Genomic DNA, 14411 nt, shown 5'->3' with positions numbered 1-14411 from the left:
TTTTGAGAAGTCTGAAATTGAAGTGATAATGTGTGAACAGGGCGGATTGATAGCCGCTATTACAGCTGAGCCGGCAATCATTGATGAAATCAAGCAGAAACAGAAAGAGGATGAATTCCTCAAGAAAGTGATTGATGAATTTGAGATAAGTCCGAAGGCAGAGTTCAGTATTGAAAATGAAGTGTTGAAATTTCGAAGCAAAATGTGTGTCCCAGATGTACCGGAACTGAAAAAGAGGATTTTAGATGAAGCCCACAAGTCAGTGTTTGCTATACGTCCAGGCAATAATAAAATGTATCGGGATTTGTATAGCGATCCCGGGTTTACCCTTGTTATACCGTGATCCGGATATGTGTCCGTGGATGTTGGTAGTTGATTATTATCTTGTTTACATCCTTTTTACTTCGAATTTGAGTTATAGGATGTGTTGGGCAGGTTTGTTACAGGTTGGTTGAGTTTAGAAGCCAAAACTAGTTGCCCAGATTTTGGCCTGTACGCTCGAGCGGGGGTTTTGGCGCTCGAGCGGAGATTACACCCATTCAGTATTTTCCTGTGCAGCGTTGTACGCTCGAGCGTGGGATTGGCCGCTCGAGCGGGGTTGTCTGAGTGCCGCTCGAGCGTAGAGTTGGAAGCTCGAGCGGAGGCCTGGTTCTGTATAAATGCTGGGAGAGTGCATCCGGCGCTCGAGCGGAAGTTTGGATGCTCGAGCGGGAGTTTGTGAGTGACGCTCGAGCGGGGTGTTTTACGCTCGAGCGGGAGACTGGGTTTAAGTCCCGAAATTGTGACTTTTCAAATCACTTTTTACTTTCTCTTCTCTCTCTTACTTTTCCAAAATCACCATTGTTGAGCCTCTCACTCTAGAACTCTACCTTCTCTCTAGGTTTTGATCTAGTAGGAGTGATTTGCTCACCTTTGGCCTTTACAAAAAAAGTTGTTGATCGTCGAGGGCTACTTTTTAATCTGAAAATCTCGGGTTTTGGAGAACGTTGGGTTTTGTCGTCTTCTCCTTTGGGACTCCGAATTTGAGGTAGGGATATCCTACTCCTCTCTATGGATTTTGTCTTTAAATTTTAGTATTTTGAGATGTTGGGGTTGGTTTGGTTATTTTGTGAAAGTTTGGGGCTTTTGTGCTATTTTACAAAAGTTGGGGTTTTACTCATAATAAACCTAGAAGCATGTTTGGTATAGAGAAATGGAATGAATGTTGAATTATTGATGAAAATGGGATCTAAGGGTTGAAATGTTAATTATGGGAATTGACCTAATTACATTGTTTAATTAATTGGGATAATTAATTGAGAAGAATGAGGAAATGAAATGTTGATTGAATATCCATTGTGCATTTATTTTCTGTTTAGAAATAACTGCTTTGGGCTATCGGTGGAGGATAGTCGTGATTGTTGTAGACAATGCATGATGATTAGGCAAACTGAAACTAATCAATGAAGTGTGTCATGGAACTTGACGGATGATAGAATACATTAACTATATGTATTGAGTGATTGTATATAGAACCAATGTGTTTGTATACGTTATGTGTAGAGGAGGAGATGGGGGATGTACTCCGCGGTTTAGGGGAGGATAGGGGATGTACCTCTAAATCGGATAGTGTTGGGAGAAGATAGGGGATGAACTCCGTAGATACAGCTCATATGCTTGTCTAGAGAAGTGAAGATAGAGCTTATATGCTTATCTTTGTGAAGAGTGGATATAGCTTATATGCTTATCTGAGAATGTGGATATTGTTGTTATACATATCTGTTGAGAATGTGGGTAGCGCTTACATGCCTACCCGTTGAAAAAGGGAAAATGAAAGGTAACTTGGACTTATAAGTCGTATGACATAAATATGTGATTTATGTGAATGTATCAGTGTTGGCCATCTATCAATTGCTAATATTTTAGTCATTGTTCATGGTTGGTTTAGTGTATTTCTACTGGGCTGTGGCTCACCCTATATGGGAATATCATTTTCAGGTACAGGTAGCATGCCACCTCCAAGGACATAGCTTGGGAGACTAGTGGCGGACATACTTTTGTCGTTTTCTTTTTGATGTATTACATGTAATTTCAAGCCAAGGGCTTAATGTGTAAACGAGTTAGTACTCTTTTGTTGTAACCAAGTGTTAACTTGGAAAGCTGTAAGCCCATAGGGCATTTTCTTTTGTTGTAATACTTTTGTAATGGAACTCTGATAAATGGAAGAATGTAGAACTTTTACATAACAATGCATGTCTTATTTGATGGGTTTAATGTTATTATTTTGAGGGCGTTACAATTTGAAACAAACCTATTGGTGGCCTAAAATGAAGAAGGAGATTGCAGAATATGTGTCCAAATGTCTTCGGTGTCAGCAAGTTAAAGTTGAACATCAGAAACCAGGCAGTCTACTGCAACCTCTCCCTATTCCTGAATGGAAGTGGGAACATGTGACTATGGATTTCGTTGTTGGCCTACCTTGGACTCCTCGAGGTATGGATTCTATTTGGGTTGTAGTTGATAGACTGACTAAATTTGCACACTTTCTACCTATTAGAACTATGTTTAATGCTTATAGATTAGCTACTATCTATGTTGATGAGATTGTTCGTTTACACGGAGTTCCGGTGTCTATTGTGTCGGATAGAGATCTGAAATTTGTATCTAGATTGTGGAGAAGTTTGCAGGAAGCTATAGGGACAGAACTAAGGTTCATTACTGCATTCCACCCACAGACAGATGGGCAATCAGAACGAACAATACAGACTTTGGAAGATATGCTTCGAATGTGTGCTTTAGATTTTCAGGGGAATTGGGAAGACTATTTGCCACTTGTAGAATTTCCATACAATAACAGCTTCCACTCCAGCATCGGTATGGCACCGTACGAGGCTTTGTATGGTAGGCGGTGTAGATCACCAATTTGTTGGACAGAGGTCGAGGATAGAGATTTACTTGGGCCTGAAATTGTGTAAGATACTTTTGAGAAAATCAAAACTATTCGGCAAAGGCTCAAAACAGCTCAGGACCGACAAAAGAACTATGCAGACGTTCGAAGAAGACCTCTTGAGTATGAGGTCAGTGACCACGTGTTTATCCGTGTGTCCCCAATGAAAGGCCAAGTCAGGTTTGGAAAGAAGGGCAAGTTGACGCCCCATTACATTGGGCTGTTTCAGATTCTGGAAAGGCTTGGTCCAGTTGCTTATAGAGTTACTTTGCCACCGGGATTTGAACAAATCCATAATGTGTTTCATGTGTCGATGTTGAGGGGTTACCTCCGAGACTCGTTTCATGTGATTAATTATCACTGGGTAGCTATTGATGAAAATGTGGAGTACGCCGAATGGCCGGAGCAAATCGTCAACCGGTAAGTGAAACAGTTGAGAAGCAAGTCCACCCCAATGGTGAAAGTAGAATGGAAAGAACACTATGGGACGGATGCTACATGGGAAAAAGAGGAGGAAATGCGACTACGCTATCCACATTTGTTTCTCGACAAAGGTAAAATAAGTTTGAGGGACCAAACTTCCTAAAGAGGGGAAGACTGTGATAACCCTGTTCCGTTTTGTGCTAATTGGTCCTTAATATAAATATGATTATGTGTTTAATGTGATTTTGTGTGCCATTAGGTGAAAATATGTGGTTTTGGATTTCTATCTGTTCACCGTAGGAATATCTGTTTAATTATCTGCTTTGGAAATTAAATTGAAGGCCTTATCGGCCAAAGAACCCGAAATTGATTGCACCATTGTGATTGGCGTAATTTTTAGAGTCTACGGTGAAATTTAATTGGAAATTGATTTGGATCAAATTAATCAGATTAAATTAATGAATTAAGTGCCCAATTGTTTTATAATAAAATAATGTGTTGAGTGGGAACTTATAAGGGGCCTTTATACACTCAATTTCTCTCCTTAGCTTCATTTGGCTGATTATAAACTCTAAGAAAAGGGAAAGGGGTCAGCTAGAGAGAGGGAGAAGGAGAGTTGGGTGTTTGGCTCAAGTTTGTGAAGATTAGAGGATTAAACTCAAGAATTTGCTATAGATTGGGCTTCTGTGTTTCGTTTTCCGTTCTCTTTCACTTGCAAGCACTGTTAGGCATGCATTAAGCATTGTAATTGAGTTAAAGAGATAAGAATGAAGCCTAAAGAGGAATATGTGAATTAAAGAATGGATTGCATCGTTTGGACCCATATGTGCTATATGATGTGTAGGGTCAAGCTCCAGGGCAAATCCACAAACCGATCACTGTGAGTAATATCTTAACAAGATATTTGAAATATGTTGTTGTCCAATTGTTTACTTCTATGTAAGTTTTATAAGTTCATTAATTTGAATGGTAGACAACGATTGACATAAATGATTGGGCCGAAGGCCGATTGACATGAATGATTGGGCCAAAGGCCGATTGACATAAATGATTGGGCCGAAGGCCGATTGACATGAATGATTGGGCCAAAGGCCGATTGACATGAATGATTGTGTCACGCCCCAAAATTCGGACAATTAAATATTAAATTAGGGCTAAACCCCAATCGATATTCTATCATCCAAATTCTGGGAGTCAAACAAAAAAAAACTACAATAACCAAACCATTCACCATAAATTCATAACTGACCAATACCTCAACATCAAGGTAACAATAAATAGTCAAAACAACTTAAATAAAATACGGTTACAAACCATTCCAAATTATTCCAATACTAAAGTCATTAAAAAAAAATAATAATTACATAAATTAGTATCAACCCTAAGCTCAAGAAAAATAAAAGTACTCCAAACGACATGTCCTACGATCACGGTTATTTCTTGTCACCACCAAAGCCTCTACTAATCCTGCAAAGGAAGCTCAACTGCGCTCCAACAGAACGTACCCGAGTTGCCAAGAGACAAAACGGGTCAGTATACAGGTATACTGGTATGAGTATAAGATTCAACACTCACGTGTCCACCAGACACAAACAAAAATACATTAAATTCTTATTACGAGACAAGACAAGTAGTTCCAACCGCACCGAGACAAATGGGTAGTTTCTCGAGATACGGTAGCATTTAGTTTCTTGTCCGTACACAAAGAAATATAAATTGATTATAAAATAGACAAAATAGAAATAAAAAAAAAATATGGTGGGTCAGTCCTGCATAAAAAGTTAGTAAGACCCACCATCCTGCAAAACAAATAAAGTTAGTATAATTTAATCATAAGTAACTTATTAAAAACAAAATATAAAATTACACCATTTCATACTTAAATAATTCGAATTGATCAAAACTCAAAGAACAAAAGTTGTACAGAATCAAATTTTCTATAAGACAGTGTGAACGAATTTAACAGAAACTGAACAGGTTAAGAGAAAACTTGATATAAAGATCTAGACAGAATTCAACCGAAAAATATGAAACTAAAAATGAACAGAAACTAACCTAAGATGATTTTTTTTCGGAAAAGTTCAAAACATGAAAAGTGTGCAGAATAATGTTTTACTTCAGTTTACGCGAAACCAATAAAAATGAGCTCATTTCATGGGTTAAAACAGCCTATAAAATCTGCATTACCAAAGTGAATCAAACCGACAATAACCAAGGTCATCCGATTATAAGTTCTAATCGATCTTTTTAATAAAAAGTTACAACACAAGAGTTGTCCAAAATCACGTATACATGCTTCTGCTCAAATTTCATAATTTATCAAGATTGTTTACTATTTTTTTTTATCATATACATAACAGTACCATACACACTATACTAATAAATTCATAATTAAATTCTTTGTTCCTTAACTCCACCACTTCGGCTCTCTCCTTCCGGCCTACACATATATTCCATGTGCCTCCCGTATACCTAACACCGCTCCGAAGCCAAACTTGCACGGGGATATCGTCCCGAGTTTGACTCACACTCCCCGGATGGTTAGCATATACGTACACACGCAAATCAAAGCACTCGTCTACTCATGAGAACGAGGCAACAATATATATATACACAACATCTCACACATGAGAATAAACATAACAATGCCGAGCCTAAGGCATTCAAATAAATCTCATAATCCTCAATTTTTTTTTATACAATCTTTCTCACCATCACTCAAGTACAACAACAATCCATGGAGTCATGGTGGTGTATAAGAATTTATCTATAGGTTCTTAATTAATTTTAATTTCATATGACCATGAGTGTAATTACAACCATAAAATAAATTCATATAAAATCCTAAACATGGCATATACAACTAATCAAAATAATTAAAATCACTCCATCATCTACCTGCAAATACAAAATCAATCCAACATCAAATAAAAATAAATAAATAAAAACAACGAATCAATCCATCCTCTAACCAATATCTATGGATTCTAAGTTTATTTTAATTTTATATAATCATGAGTGTGATTACAATCATAAAATCAATCCATATAAAAAACCCTAAACCTTGCATAAACAACTAATCAAAATAATTAAAATCAAGCAATCATCTATAAACCCTAAACCTTACATACACAACTAAACAAAATAATTAAAATTAATCAATCATCTAAAAACCCTAAACTTTACCTACACAACTAATCAAAGTAATTAAAATCAATCAATTATCTAAGAACCCTAAACTTTACATACACCACTAGTCAAAATAATTAAAATCAATCTATCATCTTTATGTGAATACAAAATCAAACTTCTATCAAATAAATAAGTAAAAACAAAGAATTAAATATAAATCAAGAGAAGTGGGTTTTGTACTCACAATTATTTTTAAAGATCCAAGAATCACTCAAAGAATTAATAAAGTCACCCAAAATAAACCTTAAACCTTGCATACCCAACTAATGCAAATAATTAAAATCAATCAATCAATCATCCAAAAACTCTAAACATTACATACACATCTAATCAACATAATTAAAAATTAGTCAATCATTTAAAAATTCTAAACGTTACATATCCAACTAATTAAAATAATTACAATCAATTAATTATCTAAAAATCTTAAACCTTACATATACATCTAATCAACATAATTAACATTAATCAATCATCCAAAAATCCTAAACCTTACATATACATCTAATCAACATAATTAAAATCAATCGATCGTCTAAAAATCCTAAACCTTACATCTACATCTAATTAACATAATTAAAATTAATCAATCATCTAAAAAAATCTCAAACCTTACATACCCAACTAATTAAAATAATTACAATCAATTAATCATCTAAAAATCCTAAACCTTACATATACGTCTAATCAACATAATTAAAATTAATCAATCATCTAAAAAAAAATCCCAAACCTTACATACACAACTAATTAAAATTATTACAATCAATTAATTATCTAAAAATCCTAAACCTTACATATACGTCTAATCAACATAATTAAAATTAATCAATCATCTAAAAAAAATCCCAAACCTTACATACCCAGCTAATTAAAATTATTACAATCAATTAATCATCTAAAAATCTTAAACCTTACATATACGTCTAATCAACATAATTAAAATTAATCAATCATCTAAAAAATCCCAAACCTTACATACCCAACTAATTAAAATTATTATAATCAATTAATCATCTAAAAATCCTAAACCTTACATATACGTCTAATCAACATAATTAAAATTAATCAATCATCTAAAAATCCTAAACCTTACATACCCAACTAATTAAAATTATTACAATCAATTAATCATTTAAAAATCCTAAACCTTACATATACGTCTAATCAACATAATTAAAATTAATCCATCATCTAAAAATCATAAACCTTACATATACATCTAATCAACATAATTAAAATTAATCATTCATCTAAAAAAAATCATAAACCTTACATATCCAATTAATCAAAACAATTAAAATGTCATCTTCATATCAATACAAAAATAAATCAATATTAAATAAATACAAATAAATAAATATAACGAATCAAATATAAACAAAGAAAAGTGAATTTTGTACTCACAATATTTTATTGAAGATTAAAGAATATTTGAAAACTAATAAAGCCACCAAAACAAAACCTTAATATTTCTTTTTCTTTCCTCTCCTCTTTCTTCCTCTCTTTCCCGTCAGTCCCCTCTCTCTCGGCAGTATCTCTATTTTGTGATTAATCTCTCTCTCTCTCTCTCTCTCTCTCTCTCTCTCTCTCTCTCTCTCTCTCTCTCTCTCTCTCCCTCCCTCCTGTAGCTGCTGCCTCTACTTCTCTTTTTCCTTAAGTTTATAACCTAAACATTTATTATATAACCTAAACACTTGTGATAAATCCTAATAGTTATTATATTAGATAATACAAATACAATATAAATAAAACCTAAATAAATATGATATATATATATATATATATTTTATGTTATCAAATAACTACCACATATATAAATATATTTTATAAAAACAATACATATAACACCCTCTTTTTTTTTTTTTGTATTTATGAATATATAAATATAAATATTCTTATTAATTATATACAATTAAATACCACATTAAATTAATTAAATATCACATTAAATTAACTAAACAACACATTAAATTCTCATGTAACGATACAATTAATAAAGCCAAAAATAAAATAAGATAATAATAACCATAATAATAAAACAAAAGAATGACTTAAGAAAATTAGGGTCGCTACAGATTGGGCCAAAGGCCGATTGACATAAATGATTGGGCCGAAGGCCGAGTGACATAAATGATTGGGCCCAAGGCCGATTGACATGAATGATTAGGCCAAAGGCCGATTGACATGAATGATTGGGCCGAAGGCCGATTGACATAAATGATTAGGCCGAAGGCCGATTGATACAAGTGATTGGGCGAAAGGCCATCTGCTGTAACTGTTTCAAAGATTGCTTATGTATCTTCCTTATTCGATATTATTCACTGGGCTTTCGCTCACGCTCATTCATATACATGTAGGTGAGCCAAGGGACGTCCAGAACCAGCCTCAATGAAATTGTGAGAAATAGTCAAAGTTTTGAGGAGTCAGCCCAAACGTCTCACGCACGAGACTGTCTTCGCCTTTGTCCTTTGTTCATAGTTTTGTTATGTTGGCGAAAGCATTGGACTACTTTTGTATGTAAGTCTTGGGTTCGACTGACTTAAACTTGTATGATCCTGTATATACAGTGTTCTGTGTTAGTACATATTTTGATGTGAGTTATTAACATATAAATGTTTGGAATGTTATGGTGTGCATATAAGCACAACTCTATGGACAAAGTTTTAAATTTGCTTCCGTTTGGCCCCTTTACTCTGATGAGTTTTGTTTTATTTGGTTTGAGGCCGTAGGTAATCTCATGATTACTGGCCGGTTATGGCCTTAACCCATAGGGGCGGGTTCGGGTCGTGACAACTAGTCTCATCCTTGCTTGCTCCCAAGCACCAAGGGCGATTGCTCATGTGAGTGAGCCAATCTTGCCTGGTGACATCATCATCTGCTAATCATTATGACACAAACCATAATAACGTCAACATCTCGTCATCTCACAGCAAATAAATGATCGATCTAAAAAACATGACCACAGTTTGGCAATTCTAGATTCCAAACATAAGCCTTATCAGCACCTCTTGCGATAAGCATATACAATGGAATCCTCCATGTGCGCCTTACATGAAGTGATTCAAAATCCCTACCTCTTGCTCAATAACCTCTCTAAAGATATTTTGGTGACCAATTTGTGTTCATTCTTGATGAGCCCAACTAACACAGATGCGCCTAACTAGCGCATTGAATCTTACAAGGAGCAAATTAATATACTACTAGTAAAGCATTCTATCCATAGTCTAATGAGCAATGTCAATGTCTAAACAACTCAGTTGACCATTAACCAAAGATAACACTTATCATGCCGAATACGCCTACATAGCGTACTTTAGGCTCCCACAACAAAGAAAAGATCAAGGAATATAGGTCATCTGTTTCTCCCAAAGACAATCCGAGGATTCACTCAATAGCTAAGGCTCTGGCTTTTACCGATAGGTAAGTCAATGGGTTTGCAATTTTGCATCTAGAATTGTTCTAGGATATTCCTTATGTAAGTCATCGAAGACAAAACAAGAATTCTCCCAAAACAATCCCTAAGGATCGTACATCCGAGCAAATAAATTACATTACCCATGTCCATCATATCTAAAATAGAGGACTGCCCACCCTAGGTGGCGACAACCTTATAAATTCCTGGCTCATAATGACTAAGTAAGGAAACACTTCTTTTGGACCATTGATCATGCCTCAGTGGTCTTCATCGATCATCGTTGGCCTATCATGGCTTGACGAAATCTAAGAACCACTATTTGGATAACTGTTTTAGGGTGTAAAAGATTTATTGGAACTAGCAACCTTTTTGTGCTCCTAACTTTTCACCATAAAAACAGAAGGTAAATCCCTACGGATCTACTTATCCAATTCTCTAACGAGAAAGTTGGGTCACAATGTCCACAAATCAATGTTCCGAACTTATGTCAATCATAGCCTAAGTCAAAATAACCTCACTCCCCAGGAGGAAGTTTTCTCATGGTCTACACTTTCCTCAATGGTGCGACTTTTCGGTATCTAGCGAGCCTTATGCCTCAAAATTGACTATCCAAATTACGCATAACTTTAGAACAGTTTCGCGCCATAATGGAAAGTCAACCAAATTATAGAAATGGTTAATCCTCAAAGACTTTGTCTTAAACTGTGCAACATTAATCCACTTTCTAAAAATAGGAACTAGAGCTTTTGGCATTATCCTAGGCTCTTTATCATCTTGCAGAGCAATCATGAATGTTTCTCTCTCAATCACCCAGTGATGATGTGGAAAAATTTCACAATTGCTACCACGCAACTAAGAATATAGAGTATTCTTCTCTAACGGATTAATCCATTAGTAGGCACATCGCTCCCACTGTCCCTAGGATATTGGAAATTTCTTTCCATTCTCAACTAGGCTACATAAAGCGCTATGCTTAGAATTCTCTATCTTATAGAGTTCCAAAACTCTATTCATGTCACCTTTACTAAGAAAACTTTATGTGACTTAGTTACACTACCACAAAGCTGCTTACCTTTATGCACATGACCCGAAGGGTTTACATGACCACATACAATAATGTGCCACATGACCCTATGTGTTTATAAGACAGCATTCAATAATGCGCCACAGAACTCTAGGTCTTAACTTCGCAACCTTATGAGAAGTAAAAAATAAAGATAAGCTGCTTAACGGTTACAGATCGCCCGTAGATGGCTCTCCGCTAACCCATTACTCAAATGGAGTGTAAAAACTGATATGGAGGGCACTTAGTTAGGGATATAGGCAACAAACTTGTGCAATTCCTTGATTGGGAAACATTTTGCGCTATTATCCACCTAACATTAACAATATTTAATTCATTTTCTCTACTACACCACTGTGTTGTTGAGTACTAGGAATAATCAATTTTCTAGGCATCCATTTATTTTTACAGAGCTTTCAAAAAAAAACTGAAATAGATACTCGCCACCTTGGTCAAAACTAAAATCACAAAAGCTCTTATCTAATTGATCTCGACCTCATATGTGCAATGTCAAAAATCATCTCAAAACTTTTGACTTATGGGAGATCAAATAGTCTTGACTCAGATGCGTATCGTAAATCTATAAATGTGTCGAGATTGAGGCTTAGCTATCATACCCTTACACATGTCTAGTCACAAATACCATAGTGGACTAAATGCGCCAATACAAATGACCTTCTACGGCTTTCCTACTTACTTGTGCGCAAACATTGCGAACAAAGTTATACATTCACATGAGAGCATGATGTCACAAGCAAGTGGGCCCGAGAGGACCTACTCAAACCATCCTGTCATCATCTCATTAATGTGATTAAGTATAATAAGCCACCGGTTCATGACCTAGTCATAAACTAATTCCAATCATCCTAATGTGTGAGTTCTCGAAGACAAGTTTTAAAGGTTTAGGCCCAACTAGGTAATGACTCGCAACTAATTCATATTCACTAGATCATAAAAGGATGTCATGGAGATATCAAGTGCGCCTAAATCGTAAATTTAACTAGTAAGTGCTAATCCCCTACACCTTCAAGTCAATTTTATTCTCCATACACTTTAATGCATCTAGTTGAAAGATGACGATACTCCTCTTGCCATATCTATTTCTCGCTTCATAGTTACTTGCAATTAATTCTACTATCCACAAGAAGGAGAGAATAAGCTATCAATCTATGACAGTTCCTGAAGTAACTTAAGCACGAATTAGGCTAAAGAGTCTTATTCAACACAATGCTCTCACAAGCGATGCGTCAAATTCTTAGTGTCATAACAACCTTGTCGGCCTTGACCTTTTCATTATTATGCTGCAACTTTTGCGCTTAGTGGTAAACGTTATTAAAAAAAAACGTTAGCCTAGCTATGGAATCATACAAAGAAGCACCTCAACATGTCTCACACTCAAGTATGGAAACAGTAAGTGTCCAGACTTAGACAAGTTGGCAATGCTAATAGATTCTGCAGCCACTTGGCGCTAATCTTTTCACTTAGTGTTAATAGATTTTGCTGCTACTAATCGCTAATCTTTTAACTTCAAGTGATACTTCAATGCACACTATTATAGTGCGTGAATTTTTTTTGTTTTTGTTTTTTTGCTCTATCCACTCCCAATAGTTGGGTAGAGAGCAAAACACTGCTCATACTAGCTACTCATCTTACACTTAATGACTAATTCATTTAAGCTCGTATTTCTTGGATGACGTGACTCTTGAATGTTACTTCATCCAATGATGCAACATCATTACAAGTCAAATTACAAAGTCAATCCGCGCAACTCAATAGTCAAGATCATATACAGATCTATTGAGGGCTTACTAATTTCATAACTCCAAAACTCACCAATCAAGGCTACGTAGCGTACCGCTAACCATAGCGCACACATTAGTTTTTATTGTGCCAAACAAGGCAACAAAACCACGGCGACTTTGAGTCATGTTTCCTTACTTTGGCTCAATTAGAGTCTGACTTAAAGTCTCCAAGACTTTTGCTCATCTAAAGAATAGGATTACATTGTTCACATTTGAACATCTCTACTAAGTCTAGGTCAACCAATTAACTTCCATAAGCTAAGTCAATTTAGAGAGAAATTCGCATTGGGATTAATTTGATTAGCATAATATAATTTGCCACAAAAATCTAAATTAAATAGTGACAATATTACACAAGTCGCAAGATCGAAAATTCGCTATGCTCGTAATCATCTCTTACGCCACAGGTGACAATTATCTAAAATTTAATTTAATTTATGTGCAAAATATTGGTTTTCGGGAGTTAATCTACAAAGATTTCTCTCAACCGAATAACCTCCCACTGACTATGGCATGTCTAAAAGCATAATAAAAAAATTCTAATTCCATACAATAGCATCATGATGTAGATTCACAACCAACTCATGCTATGTCACAATTAATAATGGAATTTAAACAAATAACAATTAATCATTCTATTCTTATTACAACATATTAGAAACTCTAGGCAAAAAATAACAATATGCTATATTTAACATTCAAATTATGCCATAACAGAAAGTATATCACTTCTGAAAATTTCTGAAATTTTTTGGTATTTTCTGGAATTTTAAATAACTAATAAACACACATAAAATTAGAAATAAATATTCTAGAATCTGGTAAAATGCAATAGCCATACCAGTAAATAGTAAACTACAACAATAGTCTACAATAAAAAATTCAGCCCTAGAAACTTAATCATGAAACACTAGATGCATTTTAAAGCAGAAATAATGAGATATTATTTCAGGAAAAATATTTTTTATTTTCATAAAATTTTGAAAATTTTACAGAATATAGAAAATTTAATTTTGAGTCTAATGGTCCCAACCACGCTTAAAACAAAGCTATAACGAATTACTTATGATCATTTAACGTGATTCAGAATTTAAAACAAAACAAACAACGCCTTAGTACAGCAGCCAAGCCTCAGAGGAAAAACGACACGGCTCAGAGGCGGCTCAGCAAGCGGCTTAGCAAGTGGCTCAACGCTCGGCGCACGCGTGCGCAGCGCGGACGGTGCGCGGGTGAAAACGCAGACAGCGCGCGCGTGGCAGCACGTAAGAGTGCGTGGTAGCGCGTGCCCATAGCTAATGGCGTCATCTGGCGCGTGAGGCACACATGCCACCTTCCGGGATGTTTTCTGGTCTAATTTCAGTACTCCCGAACTCAATTTTTCACAATAAAAATATTTATGATCTCAAAAATAACGTTTAATGGCCATAAAAATAAGGTGTTTTACACTCTCAATCTAATGAGAGTGGACATCTTCCTCCTTTATTAATATTCATGCATATATTATGTATATATATTTATATAAAAATATACACATATTTTAATGCATAAAAATAAGCACGAAAATACCCATATTGGCTCTGATACCAA

Source organism: Camellia sinensis, chromosome 10 (genome assembly GCF_055761805.1).
Source record: "Camellia sinensis isolate YWXY chromosome 10, ASM5576180v1, whole genome shotgun sequence".
NCBI classification, from domain to species: Eukaryota; Viridiplantae; Streptophyta; class Magnoliopsida; order Ericales; family Theaceae; genus Camellia; species Camellia sinensis.
This window is presented reverse-complemented; position numbering follows the sequence as displayed.